Source organism: Labrus mixtus, chromosome 11 (assembly GCF_963584025.1).
Source record: "Labrus mixtus chromosome 11, fLabMix1.1, whole genome shotgun sequence".
In the NCBI taxonomy this organism is placed as follows: Eukaryota; Metazoa; Chordata; class Actinopteri; order Labriformes; family Labridae; genus Labrus; species Labrus mixtus.
This window is the reverse complement of record NC_083622.1, coordinates 29488497-29501040: the sequence shown is the minus strand read 5'-3', so window position 1 is coordinate 29501040 and position 12544 is coordinate 29488497. Positions and strand designations below refer to the sequence as shown.

At 39.9% G+C, this 12544-nt stretch overlaps 1 protein-coding gene across 4 annotated transcripts in view; it reads right to left on the bottom strand.

The window, feature by feature from the left end:
• zfpm2a (zinc finger protein, FOG family member 2a) overlaps positions 1-12544 on the bottom strand; it is a 106300-nt gene that overhangs the window by 93066 nt on the left and 690 nt on the right. The window lies entirely within an intron of this gene.

Sequence of the window (12544 nt, the reverse complement as noted above, 5' to 3'; positions counted from 1 at the left end):
GCAGTATCCTATCGTTGAGCTGGTCAATATACATCACTCCAACCCAAGGGATTACACCTCTTATCTGAAATGATATTCAATAAAGTATGGCTGCAGAAATAGAGTGGAGTGTTCATGCTTGGATCTGGCTTATACTGTGTAAAACAAAACACTTTATTGGAATTAAGATCCAAGTCAAGATTACCTGAGGAAACAGCAGTAAGATTCCTGTTGCAGTGCCAAATCCTACATTTTATTCTCCACTGTTTGGGGACTAGCGATGTACTGTTCCCAACAAGCCATGGGGGTGTAATAGGATGGCTTTATGAAATATAGAGATGCCCCAGCACCTTCCACACATCATAGCACGGGCAAGGAGGTTTAGTGAACACAAGTTTTTGTTTGTGTGTTACGGGGGGATTGTATGCTAAAATAGGGCAACGTGTGTGTGTATGTTTGTGTGTTTGAGGAAGGCACAGAAAATAGATGACCTTGCCAAATAGCCCAAAAATCCAAAAAGGCTGTAGGGCAAAAGCAGGACTTATCAAAGGTCTCTCTCTGACACTAAAGATATACAGGGTGATACCACATACTTATTTGTGCTGTCTAAATTACAACTGAGGAGCTGTGTGTTGCCGCTGTCCAGAACAAAAGTAAGCTGGTTTCTTTTCAGTTTAAACTCAGCATCTATCATAAAATTTTCACTTACATGTGCTATACATGGGGGTCGGTGCAATTCTTACCAAAACAGTGACGTAACTTTTTTGCATTATACTTTCTCTTTTCATTTTCTTTGTTTGATTTTCCCTGTCATCAAATCCCACACCCCAAACAATTCACACACACACACACACACACACACACACACACACACACACACACACACACACACACACACACACACACACTCACACACACACACACACACACACACACACACACACACACACACAGTCAACAACCCTACCACCCGTCCTAAACTACAGCTTCTCTTTTCTTGACAGAAATTTGATAAGCCTCTAGCAACTGAGCTTGGAGCACTTGGACTGAAGATCTGTTGAAAACTGCGGGGTCTGTCACACAAAAACACACACTATAAGTACATTCTAATTAGCTGATGTATGCAGGACCTCATCCACATTGGAGGGGTATCAAAAAGCAATCAACGCCCCATCCCTGATGAGCTCAGAGAGACACAGATCCACATTGTCTATGGAAAGAGGATACGTGGCTGGACCTCGACTCGGCTTTCCAAACCACCATAATGCCATGCAATCACAAGACATTATGCACAGATCTGAACCCCAAAGCCACAGGATAGAGGAAAAAAGGGAATACTGAGTCCATAATTCGAAGGCCTGATTATGATGGTTACTCTTGTAAAAAGCTGCTGTGGAGAGCCAGAAGTGGGAAAATTGGCCTACAAGTGCCACAAAATATAGTTGTAAATGCAGAGGAGGGCCGTGTTTAAAAAACTGTCATGATGAAGAGCAATACAGCATAGATAGCAGGAAAATCATTGGAGTTAAGATGACAACTCGGTGCCATGGAAAACTGTAAAAAAAAATAATTCAGCAGCCAGTGTGGTAGATGAATTCAGAGAACTGATTCTTCTCAGTGGAGGAAAATCAAATCGATATATCAACCTCAGTTGAACTCTACCTTATCAGCATGAAATGTTGCAAAAAAAAAAAAGACTTGGGTATCCTAAACATACAATCTAAGATTTAGCACCCATTCATGATCTAATTTGACCAAAGGCCATACAGCTGATTCGTTTCAGTAAAGACCATAGGTGTTTTAGCTGCAGGCTCGAAAGGAGAGAGGCATGTGAGTCACACAAAGACCATCGGTTAGCGACGTACCGAAAGGGACTCTGTATCACCATCTTATCTTCAAAGGACTGGGCAGGGGCTCAGGGGAGCTGTGCCACTGCCTCGCCTCCACACAGACACACAGAGGGGGGATTTGGACCTGCAAGCAGGAACCAGAGATCTCTCGGCCAGCACCCAGGCCTGTACCCTCCTCCAACTCGCCCGCGGAGAACAGGCAGGGTTCCTGCACACGCGGCACGACATCAGTGAGCTGATCCCCACCATCACTACCACCACCACCCTCCTCCTCCTCCTCTCTCTTTCTCCTTCCCTCCTCCTGCAAACCCCCTTTGCCGACTGCCTGCCCATTTGCTTCCTGGCCTCAGCTTGACGGAGGGGATGGGATCTGAACTCAACTTAGACACAGAGTTTCCACATTTCACAGATGGCTGGGAGAGGCTTTGCATGAAGGTGAGGAAACAGAGAGGGGGAGAAAAGAGAGAGAAATAGAGAGAGGGAGCTTCATCGCCTGCGCCGAAGCGGGGCCGATTTCACACCGCGGTAGTGTGCGCTAAAGCAGGCCGCCGTTAATCCACTCACTGAGGGGAAGGCCTGGAGCTATTCCGCCGTCCGACCGCCATCTCCCTTCACAAAGCCATAAATGGTGCATTATACAACTGGGCTTCAGAGACAGTGCTGATATGCTGATAGGTAGCGGACAAAGACCAAGGCAACCACAGGAGCAGAGCCACATGCGGGACAGAGTGCCTTAGCATAGGAGCAGAACAGCACACATGTATGGAGGCATGATCTCTCAAACGCTGTACTTGCTGAGGTGTGAAATGTTAGTGCTATATCTGTGTTTTTAATCTGGTTTAGTTCAACCTCTGGGTGCTAACTCTTCCTTCTTCTGCTCACCCCCAAAAAATTGCTTTTCTCTCCACTGTGAATTTATATCTGTGAAGTTACAAAAAGTCTTGAAGATGAGTCTTTGAACTTATGAAAAGCAATCATTTGGAAAGAAAGGCGACGGGAAATATATAAACATGGGGGAATTTAAATAAATTGACACAAAGAAAATCAGTAAGAGGGCAGTGAATTATGTAATGATAAGACAGCCACCAGCCTAAGCCACAAAATGAGATGTTTTACATGAAATGAACAGTGGTCCAGATTAGAGAGCCATCCTGTTTAGACATGAAGCCAATTGGGTTGATATCACATGTAGAGAAAATTTGAAAGATAAGTGGCAACTATGAGAATTGTATAATCCAACTGTAACAAAAAGCTGAAGTATATTGGCTTCTCCCCCAGAAGCACTGCATGATAAACATCTTTGATGAAAGAAGTTCATTACTTGTGTACTATGTAATGTTACATGCTGTATTATGAGTCTATGCCAACCTACAGTGAGGCAGTCTCTAAATGAAGCCTCAGGCATTTAATGGACATCATTAGGTGAAAACATATAAGAGATAATTATGGTAATTACAAATCCCTTTATAAGCCCTGAGTCTTTGACAAGAAGGATGTCATATCATCCACTTCAAACAAACAAAGAGTTGTTGTCTTTTCCCATAAATGATGTCCGGTTCCATTTGGATTGGAATTGTTTTAGGATTATCCTTTTTATTGTTTGGTTAATGGATCTGAATGGAGGCTATATTTCTTTCAATAAAAACTTGATAAAACAAGTGATGTTTAACAATAGTGAAACTTGACATGCATTTGCATAGCTACTTCATTACAAGTGAGACCTTGATGTTGAAAGCAGCATGACACAAAGCTAATGGACATGTCTGTTCCAGACATTACTATGAGCACTAAAGGCCTTTCTTAATACGTCTCAGTTCTATAACATTAGCTAAAGGAAGAAAAATAACCAAGATGCATATATTATGGGTTGTTATGACCACCAAAAGGTCTTCCAAGAGTTTGTTTTGGTTAAACCTAAACCACGTGTTACGGTCATTTTTGCCATGAGAGGTCAACGCCAGATCAACCCTTGTCACTTCATCTACGTAATTCACAATCTAAGCAGCCAGAGCAGCTGAAATGTTGTATGGAACATCTTTATCTAGTGACTGAGAGGGGATCGTGAAAGACTTGGGTGTTTATTTACAATATGCATCCAATCATCCTTTGTCACAGTTCCATGATCATCTTTTTCCAAAACCACAGAGAGACACTCGCAGAAGATTCCATTTTTGGCCTCTTTGCTACAAAAACTCATAATATGGTGCAGTCTTATCAGATCCTGCTTACAATAACAGATTCACTTCAAGTCAAGCCTGTTGTTTAACTTATTCAATGCCATGGGAAAATTCAGTTCAAACAAGTCAGGAGACATCTGCCAGTCCACAGCAGCTGATGATGTCAACGGGTCCCTGCTAGTACCAGATTCCTCCAGCACTTTCAATCATTCCTTGTGAGATTACTGCAATAGGATATTACTGTACAAACTATGACCATGTGTCCTGCTGCCACAAAGCTTAGCAACATATTACAGTTTGTCAAAGCAAGCTATTGCAAGGGAGAGATAGATATAGAGGAGGAGAGAAGCCATTGACCTTTGTGTCCTTCATATTTGCCTAGCCTCCCCTCAACCCCAATCTTAAGAGTGAAATCATCTGATCCCAAACTAACTGTCAACTGGCTTGTGATGGTGGCAAAGCCAGCAGACATCAATCAATCAGATTTTCTCCTCGTCTATCAGAGGAGGCTTTTTTTCCTGTTTTGCCCGAGCTTATCATCTGACCCAGTTGTTATCCTGTTTCTGAAGCTGAAAAAAACTTGATTATGGTCAAATGTATGTCTCAGAGGCTCACAAGCACATCCTAGACTGAAGCAGAGGTGGAAAATATTGTCAGTATTTCAACACAGAAATGGACGCAGACTGTAATGATTGTACTTTTTCTAAACAAGGCTCTTAATTCTCAAACCAAGCTGGAAATAAAGAGTGTAAGTCTGTTATCTTTGGTTTTCAGGAATGCACGTGTCTGAACCTTAGATAAAATCCAATCTGATATCATAAGACAAAAAGGCATTTTTAGTTGGCTACAGCACTTGCTCAATGTCAACAGTTTCAGTAATTACTAGATAAGCATTCTCTGAAATACCCAAAGAAAGAATATTGACTGACTCTAAAATAATAGCGCTGTATTTCTCTATGGATGTTTACCCTGTCATTTCACAAAGCCTGCTTTGAAATAATAAGGAGCAGGAGACTTGTTCCTTGCATCACATCACTCCTTTCGTCACTGTCCAATATCACACACTCTGTCCAATCTGATTTGCATAATTTACTGTAAATAGAATCGATCATGTAAAATGGCCTCATTGTGACTTTTTCGGTTGCTGTGCTCGCTGCTAGGCAGATACGGCAACTGATCACATGATGTGTAAGCTGTGCTGTCAACAGCTTTACCAGCTTTGCAATGGTGCAAATCAAAACACAGCCTCTTTAAAGTATTAACATGTTTTGAAGTTTGTTTTATATTTTCAGCATATTTGACATAAATTGTTTATCTATTTACAAAGCTATGTCATTAGCGATTTTCCACTGAAGCCTTAAGATGCTATGTGTTTTGTGCCGTTCATCTGGCGGAAAATGCTGATGTACAAATTGAACTGAAAAGCTTGTTACTTAATCCTCTGTTGCAACCTATCTCTTAACTATAGAGCCTGCTGCATTTCATTCCAATGCAAAGTTCTGCATCGTGCTGCCCCCCACAAATACATCCTCAGTAATTCCTGCCAAGCCAGAGATTTTCACTGAACAGCTTTTAGGGAGTCACTTTCTTGTATGCCTGCCGCTTTAGAAATTATGCTTACCAAACTATCCTTTTAATTTAATCTCTTCTAAAAATGGCCATTATCTTCTGTCTTCTAATTTGAAAAAATAAATACAAATTTAAGTCAAGTCTCGGACAGTCATTTTTGTATTTTTTTGTTGATATTTTGTGACAATACCTGCTCCCAAAAAGTATCCATATTATTAAGGAAACCCTTTAATGTAAGAAACCTGATCCGGATTTTGACATATTCTTAAAAATGTTTTAATTTGCTACAGCTAATAACATTGAAAAAAACAAACACAATCCAGATAAAGACATAAAGTAATTGACATCTCTGTGGTATCAAACTGAAAGACTTATTCTGACTGATTTCTTGAATATGGCAGAGGCAAGATGTGTTTTCAGGCACAGAGCTTTTTCTCTTCCGTGCTATGGAAATGTCAAAGCATCACACAAATGTGATGAACCCAATATCCATATCCATGATACATCAAAACCTCTGCGTGGTGCAAAAATAACTGCAATACCACAGGAGCAACCTCAGAAATCCCCTTAATTGAGCAATATCTTCATTCCTGATCCATGTGCATCACCAAGGTGAAAAGGGACTGTGCAAGTTAAATGAAAGAAGAATCCATGATGTGTGGCGGCCTCTCTTACTCACCCTGGCTATTTCCCCTCTTGGCACGGGCCAAATAGAGAATGTTAAATGAGGCAATTGTGTCCCGGAGGCAAAAAGAGGAAGAAAAAAAGAAAAGCAGGCAGTGCCCCTGCACTCTGCTCCAACTCTGAGGAGCATACTGCAGTAAGATGAGGCATCCAGGCAGCCAGGCTTCTACTACCCAAATAAAACATAGCAGACCCAATTTAACATGAGAGCAATTTACTTCAATCTTATATACTTACAGGCTTACTAATCCTTTGACCAACTGTTAATCGAGGTTGTGTTTTATTGAACAATGCATGACGAACAACAGTTTAAAAAAAAAATCATTGCCCATGTGAGAGAATACAAATAATTATCTGAATTCTAGCTGACTGATAATAAATCAAAATAACAATAATAATTAATATGAACAAAAAGATAGCACAATTATGCCCCTGGGAATGTTACTGAATACGTTTCCTCTGTAATTGTGTGTGTGATGTGTACACATTTCTTCTAAATGTACTTGACTTCCTTTTCTTTTTGCAGGATATGATTTTAACAAAACATGTGATCAAATTCATAGAAGGTTTCTAAAAACTGTAAGAGACGTAAAAGTGAACATCTCCTTTTAAAAATGATCAAATAAAAATTATTCCTACACACAGAAGCATTAGAAATAATACAATAAGAATAAAAGGTTTGAGCACACAATTAGTTTTAGTAAATAAACAGTTCAATTTGAATGGGTTTGTATCATATAATCCTCATTTATGAAACCACTACATGTTTCATTCAAGATTGGCTTAAAGAGGAATTGATGACATTTGTTTGTCAACTAATGTAATGTTGATATACAAGTATTCTTATCAACTGACCGTTTTCTTCAATTAAACGTTGCTTTATCACAAAATTGTGACTTTCATAAGTAGTGAATTCCAGGACACACTGCAGGCCTACTATACCAGAGTGTGATCTGTTAACATTTTGTGGCCTTGGCTGCAGGAAACTGATCTTCCCTGCAGTCCCACACTGTCAGCTATACAGACATACTCCACGGTGACACCTCTGATAATCAAATCAAAGCTTTGTCTGGGTCTTAAAAGGACGTACTTGAACAACAGCGAGACCAGGGGCACTTTTTGCTGTAATGGCCTTTGGACATCAATATTTAAATCTTACATCTTTGTTGTGATTAGAATGCAGCCTTTCTCTGTATTCCCCCCTCCTTCTTTCTCCTGAAACAACAAGGTTGGGGTAAAAAAGGCTTAAATCAATGATCTTTCAGTCTAAACTAGATTCCTAAGCAGTTTGCCACTCTCAGCAGCAAGATAAGATAAACTCTCTTTGACCTAAGAGATGAAGTTGCCATGACGATCAGGGAGTCCACTTTCTTTATTGATATTTTGCTGATGTAACAACAAATGGAACTAGATCCTGCTCCTGATAATGGTGATTAATTAATACCAATATTGATCCCTACAAGCAAGAGACAAGGCTATTAACTTAAAGCAGGCTGAAAGTCAATTGTTACCTGGGGGCTCAACGGGCATCAATGATATCAAATCTAAATACAGAGAAATACGCTCAGGGACTGAAATGTTCAATGTAAAAGAAAACAAACAGACAACAACAGGTCCATTTGTAACATATTTTTGATCATTGAATATTTCTAAAATTAACACAATGTTTACCTTGGTCACAGTTACAATGCCTGAATGAAAACACAATGGTGACAGCCTGGACCAGTTATAGGAATAATAGCATTGGAATTCAGGAAAGAGGAAGATAAAGAGGAAACGGTGTGAGGAAGTGACCTCCACCTTTCAGCAACCCAGCCCACATCTCACACTGCTGTCACTGACATAGCGACACATAGTGTAGGATTAGGCACCGTCCGGCCATCGCCTGCCAACCTTAAGCCATCCAACACATTAGACAGTACTGTTGTGAACAAAGGAAACAACAGCTGCTATACATTCATCTCCCTATAGCTAGGAAGACTGTGGCACAAACAGTTCAAGCAGCATTGTAAAATACTTTTTTATATAGAAAAGCATTGTACTTTGGACACAACAGAAAAAAAAACATTACAAGAAGATGACATTCATCTGCATTGTTGTTTTGTGTCAAAAGTGAGGAGGCAATTGGGGATCCTTCAGCTAAGACGCAGCAATGCACAAGCTGTTATTGGCAAGGAACAGATGTTTGAGGGAAAGTTGGCATTCAACAACCATTCTTCTTTTGACAGAAATCAACAAGAGAAACACAAGAGACATGCCGTGATTGTCACCCAATGAAAGAGAAACCCTTAAATATACAGGGAGGCTGGCATGCAAACATTTTTTGATTTTACACCCCCAAAACATCTGACTGCTAGAGTTGCCAGCATATTTGGGCCAAGGGTGAAACTCTGCATATACGACTTAAACAGCTTCAGCACGCTTTCCTTATATAAAAATGGAAAAGCTGAGCTAATTTGTAGAAAAAACTTGGATAAGGAGTTTGTCCTTGAGAGAAAAATATAAATAAAAAAAGACATCAAGCTAACAGCTCTGCTAAAAGCCACATGCTCATCCCACATACTGTACATACACCAATGTATACACAAGCAAACACATTCACAAATTCAGATACAGAATGTTGGCAGTCAATTCAGTAAACACTCCCCTTATCCCTTCCTACTGTAATCTCCCTCTGATAAATGCCCCTTAAAGATATAAATGTCACCTGTTATGATAAACAGTACGCTAACATTACATAAAGTGGCCTTATGCTAAGGAGTAGAAGAGATTAGCTGCAAAGCGAAGATGGAAAAAAATGGTGGCTTTGATAAAATACACACCTCTAACTCTAGCAGAGAACCGTGTTAGGCTTTAGCTCAGTTCAAAACTGACTAGGTGAGAAAAAACAGGGACACTCTTATAACAATTCAAGGGTTGTAGGGTGTAGTTAGTCCACATTTAATCCCTTTAAGGTGACTTCATGGCAAGTAAAGAATTAGAGAAAAACAAGCCCACGTCAGTCGTGTTCCTCATTATTATGAAGTATATCGGTGAACAGTCAGGGACAAGGCTTAAATAAAGCAATATTTGCAAAAGCATCTATATTTCCTATTCCAACTATAACAACAAGGTATTATGGGTAAAAAAAAGAAGCTAAATAACAACTGCATGTGAACATATCTATGGTGAGTATCACAATACTGGATACAGTATTTCATAATATCACAATATATTTAGTGTCTAGTGGTAAGCTCTGTGCGGTATACAGTAAGCCAGTATTAAAATCAATACAATATGATGGTGGATTCTGGTTGGACAATGTTCTTTTAAACAGCACGAGGAAACAACATGAATTCTCAGGCAGTCCATATGGCAAAGACAATAGTAAAGGGGAGAGCACTAAGTCAGTTTAATAAGCACATTTGACATTAGATGTCCGCCCCTGGCCTCAGAGGGCTTCTTCAATATGTTCCTATAAACACTGGGGGAGGCACACTCCCTACATCATCCAGATTCCCCTTTACGCTGGGAAACTTTGGGGGGCAATTTTACAGAAAAATTACTCTGAGGGGCCTGGTTTCAATTCAGCCTGTTCATATCTTTCCTTCCTATTAAGCATCAAAATGTTCTCCTCTCAGAACCAATAGAGGTATGGACACCACCATCAACCGAGGAGAGGAAACGGGGAGGGATGGGGCGGGGGGCAGGGAGAAAAGGAGTGAGAGAGAAGAGAGGATAGAAGGAGCTTGGTGGAATTCACACATCATATTACAGCAGCTAATCGCAATCCGCAGAGCATCAGCGATATTTTCATCATTCCTGTCAAATTCTACTGACCCATCTTGGAATGGCTAACAATCTGGGCAATTTATTGGCATATTGGCACAGGGTGATAAGGCTAAAAACAACAGCAGCTAGCAGCTGGCCCTGTGAGATGAGCTGATAACATTGATATGTGCCCCCTCACAAAACACCTCCACCACTATCTCTTCTTTCTATCAAACTCGTATTACAATAAAAGTATATGGGGGGTTTTCTTTTCCTGGAACAGCAACAACAAGGGGGGGGGGGGGGGGGGGGGGGAAGAAAAGGGACCAGAAAAAATAAAATAAATTCAGATGTAACATTTCATGGAAAAAAACAAGGAAGAAAAATACATAATTTATCACTGTATTATCGGGATATCCAGGCAGCCTAATCAAGGAGCACTGAGTGACTATTTTTTGCCTTATCATCCAAAGTGGTGGAAACGGAGAAGGAATTATCAGCCAACTGCAGATTGCTGGGCTGGAATTTTAATGGTAATAATCGGGTTTCTGATGGTATATCTTCTCTGCTTATCTTTCCCATTATCTGGCCATATCTCCCCAGTCATCGGAGCAAATTAATGGTGCTCTTTCAGCATCGCCTTTTTATCACCGCTCAGAGAGCACCCAAGGGGAAAGAATAAGCAAAATATTAAAATACTGCATAAATCACAATTTTAGATAACAGTCCAATGTATGCGGGTGGGGTGGGGGGGGTGGTGGTGGGGGGGGGGGGGGGGGGGGGACTGCGCCCAACAACCTTTTTGTCCTTTAGAATGACTGTGTGTGCCGACTTTCTGTTCAGTGCCTCCTCTGCCTTTTTTCCCATAGTTCCCGGGGTAGGAGGATGGATCTAGGCTCCCTGAGACCTTTCTGTTTCGAACTCGGGCTTTATTATATGGCTGCACACCAGCTCTATTTCAGCAATATACTCATGACTAACTAACTCACACAGGACCAGGTCACAACGATACAAGTGTAAGACGAACGTTGGAATTCTTTTGCTCCCAAATATTAGGATGCCACGATGAGACTTGGTTGCAAAAAATAACAGCTAAGAAATATAAATTCATGCAATTATTTAAGCATTAATCACCATGACCATCAGCTAAAATAAAGAAATAGTCAAACTGTCTGATTTAAAAATGTTTTGTTTCACTTTGGTGTTCAAGAATTCGTACTTGTAGTCAAGCTTTACAAATAAAAAAATCCAAATTATATTTAAAAAAAGAATCCCAATTCCAGCCAAGATTACCTATTTTTTCTAGTGTCCAACCCATATATTTTTCAGGATAAAACAATAAAAATTATGAGTAAAATATAACACGATAACATAAAAAATGTGTTGTGTCCAATAATCTGCTTCACTTAAGAAATAAAAAAACAACTCTTGTAGGTCAACCTGCACATGTCCCTCCAGAATTCATGAATATGATACACACATACAAACACACACACCCACACAGTGAATGAAACGTGCGTGGATGAAGTACATACAAATGTGGCCTAAGTTCTTCACAACATTGTGCAGCACAGAAACCGTTTAAAGAAGACAAATCACTAAAATTGGATAAATATTTGATGTGTTGACCCCAAAATAACAACAGTCTGCTCTAAGTCTCTAACAGGAGCAGCTAGAAGAAATAGCATTCTGTGGACAAACTGAACACACACGCACACACACACGCACATGCACACACACACACACACACACACACACACACACACACACACACACACACACACACACATTCTACAACCACCCAGGTGTCCCCTATATTTGAGTGTTAAAGTGTGTTTATGTCCTTATGCTTGGGTATGTGTGGGAGTGTGTGTTTACCAATCCACAGATATTTGCTGTCTTTAAATTCATTAAAATTACGAGAAGCTGTTCAAACCATTCTTTTTAAAAAATATCATGACTAAAATGTAATAATGTGAGAATGACACACATTGATTTAGACAATAAAACTGATTTTTTTTTCATGCATTTAAAACAATTACATTTCTATTCCATTTCAAATTTCATTATCAACTAAATTTTGGATGAACATATGTGGAGCATATACTGAGAGTAGGTCAACACTTTCTATAAATGAAATTTAAATTGAAACATGACACAACTTGCCCCTTGAGCCCTTTAACTGCAATAGAACAACTGTCACACAGATGTAGTATAATATGTAGTCCATGGCATGAAGTTTGAATAAAAGTGTGTATGCACGAATAAATAGGCTCCACACCGCTGGCAAGTGAGTGAAAGGAAAAAATGAAAGAGTGACGGAGTTGGAGTGTGTGTGATTCAGTGTGGGTCAAAAACTTCCAAATAAAAACATTTGTACAGGTCAACCACTTCGGCCGTTTAGACCGTTATCATTCAACAGATTCCGTATGTATGTTAATGGCCTTCAACTTACAATTACTGGTGATTTAAGAGCTGTTGTCTGCACAGCCAGTCAAAGCGATGCACTGATAAATAATTTACAATTATAGAGGA